Raw genomic sequence first — 12,716 nt, 5'->3', positions numbered from 1 at the left:
GTATTCTCGTCAAAACGTATTAAACCATATTAAATTTAAAATCAAGATTAATTTAAATTTTTTGTAAAAAATTTTATCTTATTTTTTTTAATTATCATCAAAATATAATTTAATTAAATATACTCTATTTTAAGTGTAGTACTTTAAAGTGATAATTTTCCTCTTATTGGATACTCTAGTTCTATTTTTGGCTAAATAAAAAAAATTAGCATAAATAAATTTACATAACTAGACAAAGCTAGCTAATTTAGCCCTTTGATAAATATACCCAGAACTTATGCCTTTCTGAGGCTGCCTTGGGTTCTTATGTAATTGATAATTTAAAAAAGAAATTATTATAATTATAACATTATTAGGTATTCTGGAATGTTTTTAAAACACAACCTGTTAATCTGGTTTATTTTATCAGAATCTAACATGGAAATAATTTTTGATTCATTAAAAAAAATTTTTTATCTCTGTTTAAGTGAAATATTTTATAAAAACAATTATTTTAAATTTTGACCACCCACATTTTTTATTTCAAGAAAATACATAAATAGAAATAATAAACAAATTAAAGTTCAATAAAATTTTTGTTTGATTAAAGGAATAATTGCTTTTTTCCAAAACATGAACTTTCCAGTTTTTTTTAATAAAGACTTCAAATAAAAATTTATTTGTTTTGTTCAAAGTTGGGATCTGGATACAAAATATCCCCTTTTGCCTTTTATTCATATAAATTTGGAGTATGCCAAGTACTTGTTCCTTATCAATCCATTAGTAACGTAGTTTGTAATCAGTTTTCGATGAAGTGGGTCATTTGATTTAAACTATGAATTCTTCATTAATGACATCTGCTGATGCTATTATGAATGGATACTTGGAAAATATCATTTGTTCATATCTGTAAAGTTTTATATTTTTTTATTTGCTTAGTTGTTTTGGAACAGCATTCTCCAGTTTCTGCCTTTTTTTCATTGCATCTGTGTATTTTACAGGGTATGCTCCCATAATTGTTTCTACCAATACTCCACACCGGAAATCTTGGAAGCTGTTATGCGTGCATACCGCAGCCCATTCCATAGGATGTTTTCTGCTTAGTATTTATTGTAAAGAGAGCAAAAAAGCAAAAGAAATTGGTAAAAGTTTTACTTCAGTTTATTTTATTTTTTGGGTAAAAACAAAAATACTTTTTTCTGATATAATAATTTCATGTTATTATTATCGTTTGAAATCTGATAAAATAATGTATTTAATTTAAGTTTAGGAATTAAAGTTATGATACTACACAACATTCTAATTAATAATGTTTTTTTTTCCTTTAAAAAAATTATCAACACCAATAAATGTATTCCAAAATTATCATTGTTGATAATGTTTATACATTAGTTTTTTCAATTAACAGCTCATTTTCTTTATATTGTATTCTTTTCTATTGTGGCTCATTAATCGATTATACGTGCTCAAGAAGAAAAAAAAATTTCCATTTAAGTACAATTAACAATATAAACAATTTATGTACTTTTAAGAAACAATCTATTTTTAGAAAAGTTTTAGTTGAACTGTGCGTTCTTTTTTTTTTTTTTTGGATACATCTCTAGTTTAAATATTAAGAGAGGAAAAAAAAAAACTATTTAGCCTATTAAAACTTTGATAATTTTGTAGTTCTTTAGATTTATACTTTGTTAGTATAGTAAAGCTAACATGTTAAGTAAATTTTAGTAAGTACTTTGATTGCAAGATTGTTTTTAAAAATCTAAATTTATTTAAAAGCTGATGCCATGCTTTAGTTTAACCTAAAACATTTATGTTAGCTTTAGAATCATCCTGAAAAATTATTTTTCTTTCTTACACAATCCATTTTTGTGATTTCTTCGATAAAAAATGATGAACATTATTTTAACATTTTATGATCTAGACAAATAACAATAAACTTAATTAAAAGTATGATTTTTTTAAAATCTTAATTTAATTTATTTTTAACATTTTATATTGTAAAAAGAAGCATTTTAAACTTGATGAATTGCAGTAAAATTCTTGCAACTTTCTTGTCAGTTCCACTTCCAGTTAAAATCGTTTACATTTTTTAGGCACTTATATTTCGTTAGTATTTCTTTTTCCTTAATAGAGTAATTTAGAATGTAGAAATATGATGCTTACTTAGAAAAGTTCAATTTGTATTTAATTTATATTGCTGCTTTTTTTCAAACTTGTGATTATATTGTTAGTTTTTCAAAATTTATGTGATTTATTTAAGAATAAAGCTTGGTTTAGTTTTTAAATGTTTTGCTGTGCATCATTGAGATTAAGTTTGACATCATTTGGATTTCATGTATAATATGTTTTCTTTGCAAAATGTAGCTTAGGGGGAGTGAAAAAACTTTTTTCTGCGTGGAATAAAATTTGGAACTTTTGAAAGTCTTATTTCTAATAGCAGATTTAATGACTAACAATTAATTTTAATTGTTTTGACAATTTGTGGAATGTGTTGATGTAAATGATTTAAATTATGGAATGAAAAGCAAAACTTTTTTTAAAGCATCCACTTTTTAATCATCATTAAACTGATATAACTTGTTGCTTATTATTATTAACATGTTAATTCTGTATTTATTTTATGATTGCTGTTTTATTTCTTCTGACCACCTGATTGCACCACTTTCTCCCTTTTATCTGCTGAATTACATACCAAATTTTAATGCACACACTTTTAAGTTTATACACTATCAATGTTTTCCAGCCAGTTTTTATTTCTTTTTATTGTGAATATAACTATTTATGTCAAGCCATTTTAATAATTATTATATGGTTTGTTAACCATATAAAGCTAAACACGGATGGTGTTAGTGGCAAGGAAAAAAAAGACATCAATTTTGGTTTATATTTTTTATAATTATATTTGATTATAATTTTGCACCCAAGCCTAGAGTATAGGACATCCTACCGATTTTCGAACATTGAATTAATTTTTTGTATGATTTTTCTTTATCAGCAATAGTTTTTCAGACTTTTTCAACAATTGAAATGGAGTAAAAAACAAATTAATGTTCTAAATATAATTTTTTAAGAGTTGTAATATTTTAAGTTCAATTCATGATTTATGACCTGATTAAATCTGTAAAACTTGAAAAAATCTTATGAATGGTTATTGTAAAGGTTGAAACGGTCACCCTTTCTGTATTTTATGTAAAATTACTTCCTTTTCCTTGGTGTAGGTATTAAGTAAACAGATGATTAGTTAAATTTTATTAAAAATATATTTTTTATGATTAAAAAAATTTATTGAAGAATTTTGAGATAGATCAGTCTGAAATTACAGAGCAATCAGTTAACCATCCATGTTGTTACAAAAACTGAAGTATTTATTTTCCCCTAAGAAGTTCCTGGCTTAAAATTTTGAAAAAAAGATTGCTTTGTTCCTTTCCTAAATCTATGTAAAAATTTTTTTAATGTTCAGATCTTCAAAAACAAATATGATAAATAAACTATACCAATTTAATAGTGCTTTTGTGTGAATAAAAATATTGAAAGTGAAAAGTGTATTAGGATTCTACAATCAAATTCTCTTTTTTTATTGCACTACAAATTTAATAAATGCATTGCTTTAAAGCATTTTAGTTCTTTTGTGGTGGGTTTTGTACATTAAAATTATTAAATTTAATTTTTGTAAATATTTCAGTTATTTTAAATATTTATGCTGTGTGTTTAGATGTATATATGACTATTGTTTTGTGATTAATGTTATTGTAGTAAAATATATATTTATCATTAGCTAATACCGGATATGAGTATTAGAGTTGATCATTTATTGTTGATCTTAATTATGCATAATTTAAATTTTGTAAAGTATTTTTTAAAGTATTTATTTCGTAAAGTTAAAAGTTACAGCTGGAAAAAGTTTTCTTGTATAGTAAATGCTTACATTTATGAGAAATGACTAGTTATTTTCTTAATCCTATAATTTTTACATAATAAAATTAACTTAAATGATATTATATTTGTTTGATATTAAGGCATGGGTCTGCTTAGAGTTTTTCAAAAATGTAGGCATTATATTGGTTTATTAGAATAGTAGCATATAATAAATTGCTGAAGATCCTGCTATGTTTTTTATTTTTATTTATTTTAACCACTTTTGTAATAACTTTTTTTAAAAAATTCTATAATCCATAAATTGAATGCTAACTTAGTCTAAAGTGAATTTTTTTCTCCAGAAATACAAAATTATTCAGAAGCTAATTAAAGTTATTTCATAGATTTTATTTAGCTAAAAACGACTAATGACCTGAAAAATCTGCAATTTTCATATTCCCCCCCCCCAACATTTATGGCTTTTAAAGTTACTAAGATATTTGTAAAATAAAATGTTTTAGTTGTATAAGTTAGTAGTAGAAAACAATTGTGGTGTAACTTACAATAAGACAAATTTTTTGCAAAAAGTTTAACTAAGTTTATTTGAAAAGTGGTTCAACTAATTAAACTTTTTTTTGCAACTAAGTTTTATTGTGCTAATTTATTAAATATTGAAAACTGATTTAGAAATAGGTGGTAAAAATAGAAAATCATCTCAAGAAAGATAAATAATTTACATTCATAATGCAGTAGGGAACCGATTATCCGGAACGATCGGGACCATCGCTATTCCGGATAACTGATTTTTCTGGTTTTCTGAATCCCTACAAAAAGCCGTTTTTTATTGTTAAACCCGACTAAAAAATATATATATGTATATATGGAAATAATCTTAAAAAGAGGAAAAAACGATGAAGTAACACACTAATGATTATTTCCAAAATGATGGTAAGGTAAACATCTTTTAAAAACGAAGGAAAAATCCTAAAATCTTATGAGGAAAATTTTTTTTTATTTTTAAAAATGGCGATTTATAGAATTTTGTTCCGGTTTTCTGATTTCCGGATAACGGGCTCTGTATTGTAGCATAATTTTCTATCTGATTTAAAATTTGCATTATCATTCAATACTTTACATGAAAGTAAAAAAAAAAATTATATTATAAAAGTTAATTTTTCTACTTATGCATTACGTTTGGATGGTTTGTTCAGTGTCTAAATTAATGTCAAAACAAAATTATTTTAGAAAGCTTAAATTGTATGAAGCAGTGAGACATGAATGTATAAATTACATATTAATAAAGATCTAAAAATTTTTTTTATTCAAACTGTATTTTTGTTTTAAACATTTCTCTAATTATCAAATTTTTTTTAATTTATCATTTACTTTATATGAATGATGCTTGATAAAAATTAATACGAAACAATATTTTTTTAAAATTAATTTTTTAATTGAAACTTAGAAGCAAGTTAAAACCATTTTTAAATAAACTTCATAGATTATTATAAAGATTGTATCAGTGTTAAGAACAAGTTTATGTATATTATAAATAATTTAGTATATTAATTTTATTATAATATTGCATGTGCTTTACGGAAATAATATTCTGAAAAAGTAAAAGTTCTTTTCTATCTATCAAGCGGTATTGGATCTGGGACTGTTGAAGAAAAAGATAGTTTTGCGGAAATTAAGGAACAATTAAGAATACTTCTCAAAAACCAAATTACTCGTTTTAGGTAAATATATTGCTCTTTTCTTCATAATTTTGTTTTCTTAACTTTTGGTTATCCTCTTAGAGGTTGTTTCTAATGCACCCCAGCTCAATTTTTTTCGCTCTAGACTTAGTTAATAGCAAACTTTTATCAGTTTACCTGAAGCAAATATTGTTTACATTTGGTGCAGTATGGGCAATTTTTTGAAGCTCTACTCTTAACTCAACTTTTTTTTAAAATTTAAAATATTGTTTACATTTTTTTATTTTGTAGTTTAGTGTGTGCAATTAAATGCTAAAGTTTTAATTTATGCTTGTAATATTCATTTTAATGATGCGTTTAATTTTTTTTTCAATTTGACTTGAAATAAACTATCTTTTTTTCCTTTCATTTTTTAACTTTAGTTTATAAATATTCATCATTTCAGGACATTGCCATTTTATTATTTCATTTTTAGGAGTTTTTTAATATTATTTTGCTTACATTAAGTTATTTAAATAATTAATATTTTATTCAGTAATTTGCTGTTTTTAAGTATTTTTCGCAATTAACATTTAAAGGATTGCTCCTATATTATTTATGCTATTTAAGCAATTGAGGAAGTAAATCTTTTTATTAAAATTTTTTTTTATTTACTGTGAACAATATAGTTGCTCCAATCAGTTTAAAAAACTAACCATCAATGTGAAATTAATCCTCTACTGTGTGATAAATATTCTGTTGAATAACTATGTAAAGCTATAGACTTTGAAAAGAAATTTTTTTTCCCTGCATTTAACTCTCCTTAACTATTTGTGAAACTAAGCCTACCTTGTTATATTTCACCAATAACTTCTTTGATATTCTATGATATATGATCTTCTAATAATCTTTGCGAAAAATATTAGTTTTCATATTTTGCTTTGTTGATTTATTTTCTGAAGCTGATAAAATTTTTTTTTCTTAATAACATAGTAGAGCATCTTCAAATGTTCTTACAGAATTTCAATTATGTTGCAAATATAGCTATGTAGCATTCATTTGCCCTCCATGGCAGATTCACGGTGACATTGTCGCAGAATGTTGCAGAGTTCTTGCAGCAAGAATTTTCCTTTGGAAAGTAAAAATGTTAGGTTTTCTTTTCTGCAAAAATTTTGGAATTTTTTTTCCCTCTAAAATTATATTTAAAAGATGCTTTTTTCACGCATCGGAGGGAAATGAAATGATCGTAATTTTTCGATTCTTATTTGAGAAGAATGAAAAATAAAGAATATTGAGCGAAAAATTTGAAATATTTTTTGCCTCCACAATTATATTAAAACGATGCCTTTTTCACTCATCAGAGGAAAAGAAATGCTCATGATCTTTTTATTCTTATTTGGGGGAAAAATTGGTTTTCTCTTTCTTTACTATTTTCAATTATATTTTTTTTTAGGAGTTGATGACTTACGAAGTGCGAAAAACGAAATAATTGGTGTGTTTAATTCTCACAAAGTTTGAGAATATCGCCCATGATATTAGAATAAAAAATATTACATATTCATTTTAAAAAAAATACATATTATTTTATTATACCGAAATAGGGTTTTTTTTCTTTGTAAATACAATGTTTCTGTTACTTTAAATTTAATTACTAATATGTATATTAATTAATAATAAAAGTATGTTGTAGAAAGATATTAATGCTAGAGAGGTCGCAGGGCATTTTTCTTTTAAATCAAAATGCATTTTGCTATATAACATATGTTTTTCTATCTTTTGGCTAATTAACTTTTTTTTTTCATGTTTAGGCATTGCTTCCCCTTTGGTCGACCAGATGGTGCACTTAAATCTGCACTTGTAGGTTTATGGTAGGTTTTAAAAGTTTGAATTGTGTTATATTTTTTGAAATACTCTTAAATAAATTAACTTTTCTTAATCTTAAATTTTCAGAATGTATTTTAAGGAATTGTTTTTTAAAAAACCTATATATGTAAAGAAAATATGAGAGAAAATGCAGAATTCTATATAACATAGTAAAAATAGTTTTTGAAAGGAGTAAATTGTGTATTGAAAGGAGCAAACAGTGAATTCTTTTTCAGTCTCTTACTTCTCTTTATCATCTGCTATTATACTTTTCTTTACTTAGTAATTATACGTTTCCTTACTCTAGCTAATTAAATATCTTTTAAATTTAAAAACTGCTGTTTTCCCAGCAAAATGCTTCAAAAAGGACAAACTTTTCAAAAATATCATCAAATTTAGGAAATATTTAATGTTAAAATAATCCACATGAAGATTGCAAAATAAATATGTTCCTCATACGATTACCAAATAGCAACCTTGTTCAGGATTGTTCACATCCTTTTCCCCAAAATAGCGAAATAGTATCGTCAGAAAACCACTTGATGAAGGCGGAGCCAAGTGTCAACTCCTGGTTAATGAACTATACCAATGTATAAGTCGACCCTTTGATTTTTGTAAAATTTTAGGAAAAGTTGACTTATGCACCAAGACATACAATAGTAGTGAATAGTTCTTTCCATTGAAATATTTTATTTTTCTAAAGTGAGTTTTGTCTGTTTAAATTTAGAAATATTAGTGTGTGTACTGTATATTTTCATATTAAAAGGTCAAAAATGTGTTTATGCATGTATCAGGTCTACTTTATTTCATCAAGATAGGATTGAAATATGATAAAGTTAATGGCTTTTTCACTTTTTTTTCAGTGCTATTGCTTTCAGTGCTTTATTTTATTTTTATGTGTTTTTTGGTGAAAAATACTTAGGTTCGGTAAAATGCTTCACAAGTATTTTTCTTGAAGCAAAAATATGCAACAAAAAAATTTAAAAAATATTGCTGATGTGATCTGACAATCATTTTAATTTTTGAAGCTAGTTAAGCTAGTGATAATTAATTCAAAGAAAAGTTTTTTTTTAGAATTAAATAAACCTTTCTTACTTTAAATGTATTTTTTTATAAATTATATATATAAAAACTAAATTATATATAAAAAAAATCTTTTACAATTTATAACTAAATAACTATTTGCGTTTAAAAATATGGGAATAATACATAAAAATTTTGTCAATCAAATTGATCTATTCATCCAACAGAGGTAATGTCATCTTTCATCTATGCTTTATTCATTTTTTTTTCTTTCTTCAAAAATGTCCTTTTTAATTGTTATAACAAAATTAGGATATAATTGTGAAGAATACAGATGTTTCTATTCTAGTTAAAGCAAAATTAAATTTGCAGAATTAAATCAGTAATTTATCTAAACCAAAATGGAAGAAAAGAATAAAGAAGTGTCACAACATGCTTTAAAACTTGAGAAAGTATTCCTTTTGGCCTATCTCTCTTTCTCAAAATAGAATTGTCATTGCTTGGTGGTTTTTGCATTTGAAACCAAGCAGTTTATGTCATGTCCTGCACTAGGGGATTTAAAGACTGCTTATTTGCTAAAATACTATGAAATAAATTAAATAAGAAGTATAAAATAAAATGTTTTGAAAAGTATAAGTAAAGAAAGTATAAGAAAGTAAAGTAAAACATTTTACATATTCATTATTATAAATAAAAATTAATATTTATATAATATTATAGTGTTTTTGATCTTTCTTTTAAATGATAATTATTACTTTAAACAACTTACTAATTTTTAAACTGCATCCGGAATGTTAATTTTCAACCTTCAGTCATTACTGATCTGCGTGTATATCTTCGTTATAATTTGTGTTAGTGCAATTATTTCTTTATTCTTTTCGTTTGTTCCTTTTCTTTTAGTGCTGCAATTGACTTTGTGTAGGAACTGAAGTGGACAAACAACAGCAGCAACAACAATCTCCTGAAGAACACGGTAAACTTTAGAGTATGCTAATTGAGCTTTAAATTTGTATTATTCCTGTTATTCCTTTTTGTGTTGCGTTTATGTAACTGCGTGTAATGGTCATTTAAAATATATAATGTGCATAGGCATTTTTTTCTAATAATAGTTTGACACATTTTTTTCTTAGGCAGTTCCAGTTCTAATCTTTTTTTAACATTACAGCTAAAATTAGTCAGTTAGTTGCTTTTTATATTTGCAACAGTTAAACCTGATAAAAGAGTTTTTCATGGTAAAGGAAGAGCTTTTAATTGAGTAGACAGAAGTTATAATATCTTACCCATACTGTGTTTATAAAATTTAATGTTTATATTACGGACTTAAACATTCATGAAGGAAATATGTACTTAAGTGTCTCTTCTAAAAGAAATAAAGTAGAATTTATAGTTTCTTATTTTTCTAAGTAATATATTGTGGAAAACTGTCCAAGTTTTTAGTATCTTTCTAAACCTTTTATAACATCAAATAAACTAAGAATTTCTATAACTTTCCTTTCTACTTATTTCTTCATGCTCTGCTCATACAATACCCCCGCTTATTTGATGAACTATTTTGATGACTTATTCTCTCTACACTTTTCATAACACATGTTTTTCTGAATTGAGTGTAAAGGTCAATGAGAAAAGTGACCATACATTTAAGACCATCTAAAACTTTTCCCCCAGTATCGAGAGAGTTTTGCCACGCTGTATTTCATTTCTAAAAACTTGTATCTTTTCTTTGATTGATTTTTCATACTTTAAAACGAAAATTTGCAACAGTTAAAAATAAAACTTTTTAAAAGTGTTAATTTAGTATGTGGAAATAGAGGTCTAAATGGTAATTTAAAGCTTTTTAAAAGGGTACTTCTTTAACATGTTTCAATTTGTGTGTATAGATATTTATAGAGCTCAAAATGAGTGGTGACTTAAATATGACTTAGACCATTATAAAATAAATAGTCAGTGTTTTTAAACTAGCAATCAATGTTAAGGGATGTTTCGCTGTTATGGTATTATTTCAGTTGTTGTTGTTGCTTATCCTCATAGATCTGACATTAGTCAGGTCAACTCCCAAAAGTAGTTTGCTGCCAAAAAGTTGATGACCAGAAGGGGATCGGAAATTAAGTCCGTCCTGGACAGTCCGACACAATCAAATATATGTGTCGGTGATGCTGGTTGGATGCAGCATTTTTTACAAGTCTGGTAAATTTTTGAGCCACGTTCGAATGTTAGACATTTTAGGTGACCAGTTGAGAATCTGGCCAAAAGCAGTCTGGGAGCTTCGATTGCTTTTTTTTATCGATTATTTCAGTTCTTTTAGTTATTGGTCCTTTGGACCAGTGACTAAATCTTAATTTCTACTTCTATGTACATTTATACTTTAATGTTCTAATATTAATATGAATTTGTTGTTCGCTTTTTGGATTCAATCAAGAAAATATTTTATATACATATTTTTGTGATTAATCAAGGACATCAATATTTTCACGAAATATCACAGATTTTGTTATTTTGCAAATAATATGCTTTTTAACTTTCTCATTTCTTCAGATAAACATAGATTTCTTGAAAACAAGTGAATTTAATTTTTCTTCTCCGTTTTCTTAAATTTTTTTCTTCTTTTCCAGACATCATTTACAATACTGAATCAACACTTATTTTGAGTTTGTTATGTCATTTACCTTTGGTACAGTAAAGCCAATTTAGGTTCCCTTATTAGCAAACTCTACAGTTAATTAAATGTTCTTTTTTTTTGCGTTTTTAAAAAGCTTTTGAATGTATTCTTTAAAATTTAAAATATTGCAGTATTTTTTAAAAAAACCATCTAACTGCTGACAACCCCTTTACTTTGGTGCACGGAATGCAGTTTTTCTTATATGTTACTTAATGGAAATAATCTACCAATCAGTTGAAGGATTAGTAGCATAGTAGCTTAGCAGTTTAAGAATTAATTCATATTTAACATCTGGTTTAATATGAAACAGCTTAGTGTCATTTACATATGTATGATTCAGTAGCTTATTCTAGCAAGAAAAAATTAATTATAGTTTTTCATTATATAATTGTTATGAATGTATTTAATGATATATTTTATTATTATATCATAGAATCAGAGATGGGTCACCTGGAAAGAAACTGGAGATACATTTAGCTGAATTATGTGTCGATCTTTTGCAACAGAACAATGAGAACTATGCTGTGGTTAGGGAAATAATATCAAATATCAAGTATATTTTATTAACTTTTTATTTTTTTCCCTTTTTTAGGTTTTGTAGAATTTTTAATGCATGCCATTTGCATTTTATACTATGATTGAGAATGCATTATTTGACTTATTGTTTAACTTTAAGGATTTTTAGTTTACTTAATTATTTCCTTATTTGATGTTTTTTTTTATTTCGATTGTGTATTTAATTCAGTTATTCTTTATTTTGGGAATTATTTATGGTCTCCTTTAAATATGAAAGTTATAATTTTTTTTAAAACTTAGGACAATGACATAATTGTTCTCTCTTCAAGTAAAGATTTTTTTTTAAAAACTAAGCTTAATATACATGTACCATGTTTTCTAATTTAATTTATGAATAACTTTGAAATGATAAACATTTTTGTATGAAAATTGTAACAGAGCATACATTGAAAGAGTACAATATATATTTTGTAATATTTTTAATTACACAGTTGAAGCAAAATTCTTTAACTTCGTATTTTTTTAAAAAAAATTTGGTTATGTAACTTTACTCAACTGTGAATACTAAACGACATATTTTAATGAAATAGTTATAATTTTTAAAATAATTTTTTTATAAATCTTAATGAAAAAAAGGTATTTCTGTGTCTTTATAATTATCCAGGTAAATACTTATCTTAATTTAAATATCAATTTGGGTTTTTAATATATTAGTACTTTATAAATAATTGATGCTTCTATATGTTTTGATATTAATTTATCAAATCTTATTGATGTTTTTCTTGATAAATATATCACTTTTATGTATAAATCAGCTATTAACAACCTTTTTTTAATAAATAACTCAGTTTAATTTATTAAACTTCAGGTTTTTGTAAATAATTGCATCTGATTTATATATATTTTGTGATACAGTGTATAATTAAAAGTTATTTTTTTACTTTTATTTTTCTTTTTAGTACATACATTTTACATGAATTTCATAACTTCTTTTATTATGAATGATTAATAAGTTCAATTTGAAAATGATTTGATATTCATATTACTACTACTAGTATCAAGTACGTTTTCTTTAATCATGTTCTTACTATTAATTGACTTTCTTTTCAGGTGACCATGGTTGTAATATTTAATCCTTTATAGTTAACGAA

The 12,716-nt window shown here is 25.0% G+C and overlaps 1 long non-coding RNA gene across 2 annotated transcripts; it reads left to right on the top strand.

The window, feature by feature from the left end:
* Positions 1 to 917: 917 nt before the first annotated feature.
* Positions 918 to 11,597, top strand: LOC147812656 (uncharacterized). 2 transcript variants are annotated; one of them, XR_015433345.1, is made up of 5 exons: positions 918 to 1,121; positions 5,475 to 5,570; positions 7,316 to 7,375; positions 9,294 to 9,378; positions 11,483 to 11,597. It is a non-coding gene; the product is annotated as an uncharacterized LOC147812656 (long non-coding RNA). The 2 variants fall into 2 exon arrangements; XR_015433346.1 differs by having other exon boundaries at positions 921 to 1,121; positions 9,294 to 9,366.
* The last annotated feature ends 1,119 nt before the right edge of the window (positions 11,598 to 12,716 follow it).

Source organism: Parasteatoda tepidariorum, chromosome 4, assembly GCF_982258835.1.
Source record: "Parasteatoda tepidariorum strain Cologne lab strain chromosome 4, Ptep-v5.0, whole genome shotgun sequence".
NCBI lineage: Eukaryota > Metazoa > Arthropoda > Arachnida > Araneae > Theridiidae > Parasteatoda > Parasteatoda tepidariorum.
Note: the sequence above shows the minus strand (reverse complement) of the source record. Positions and strands in the feature narration are given on the sequence as shown.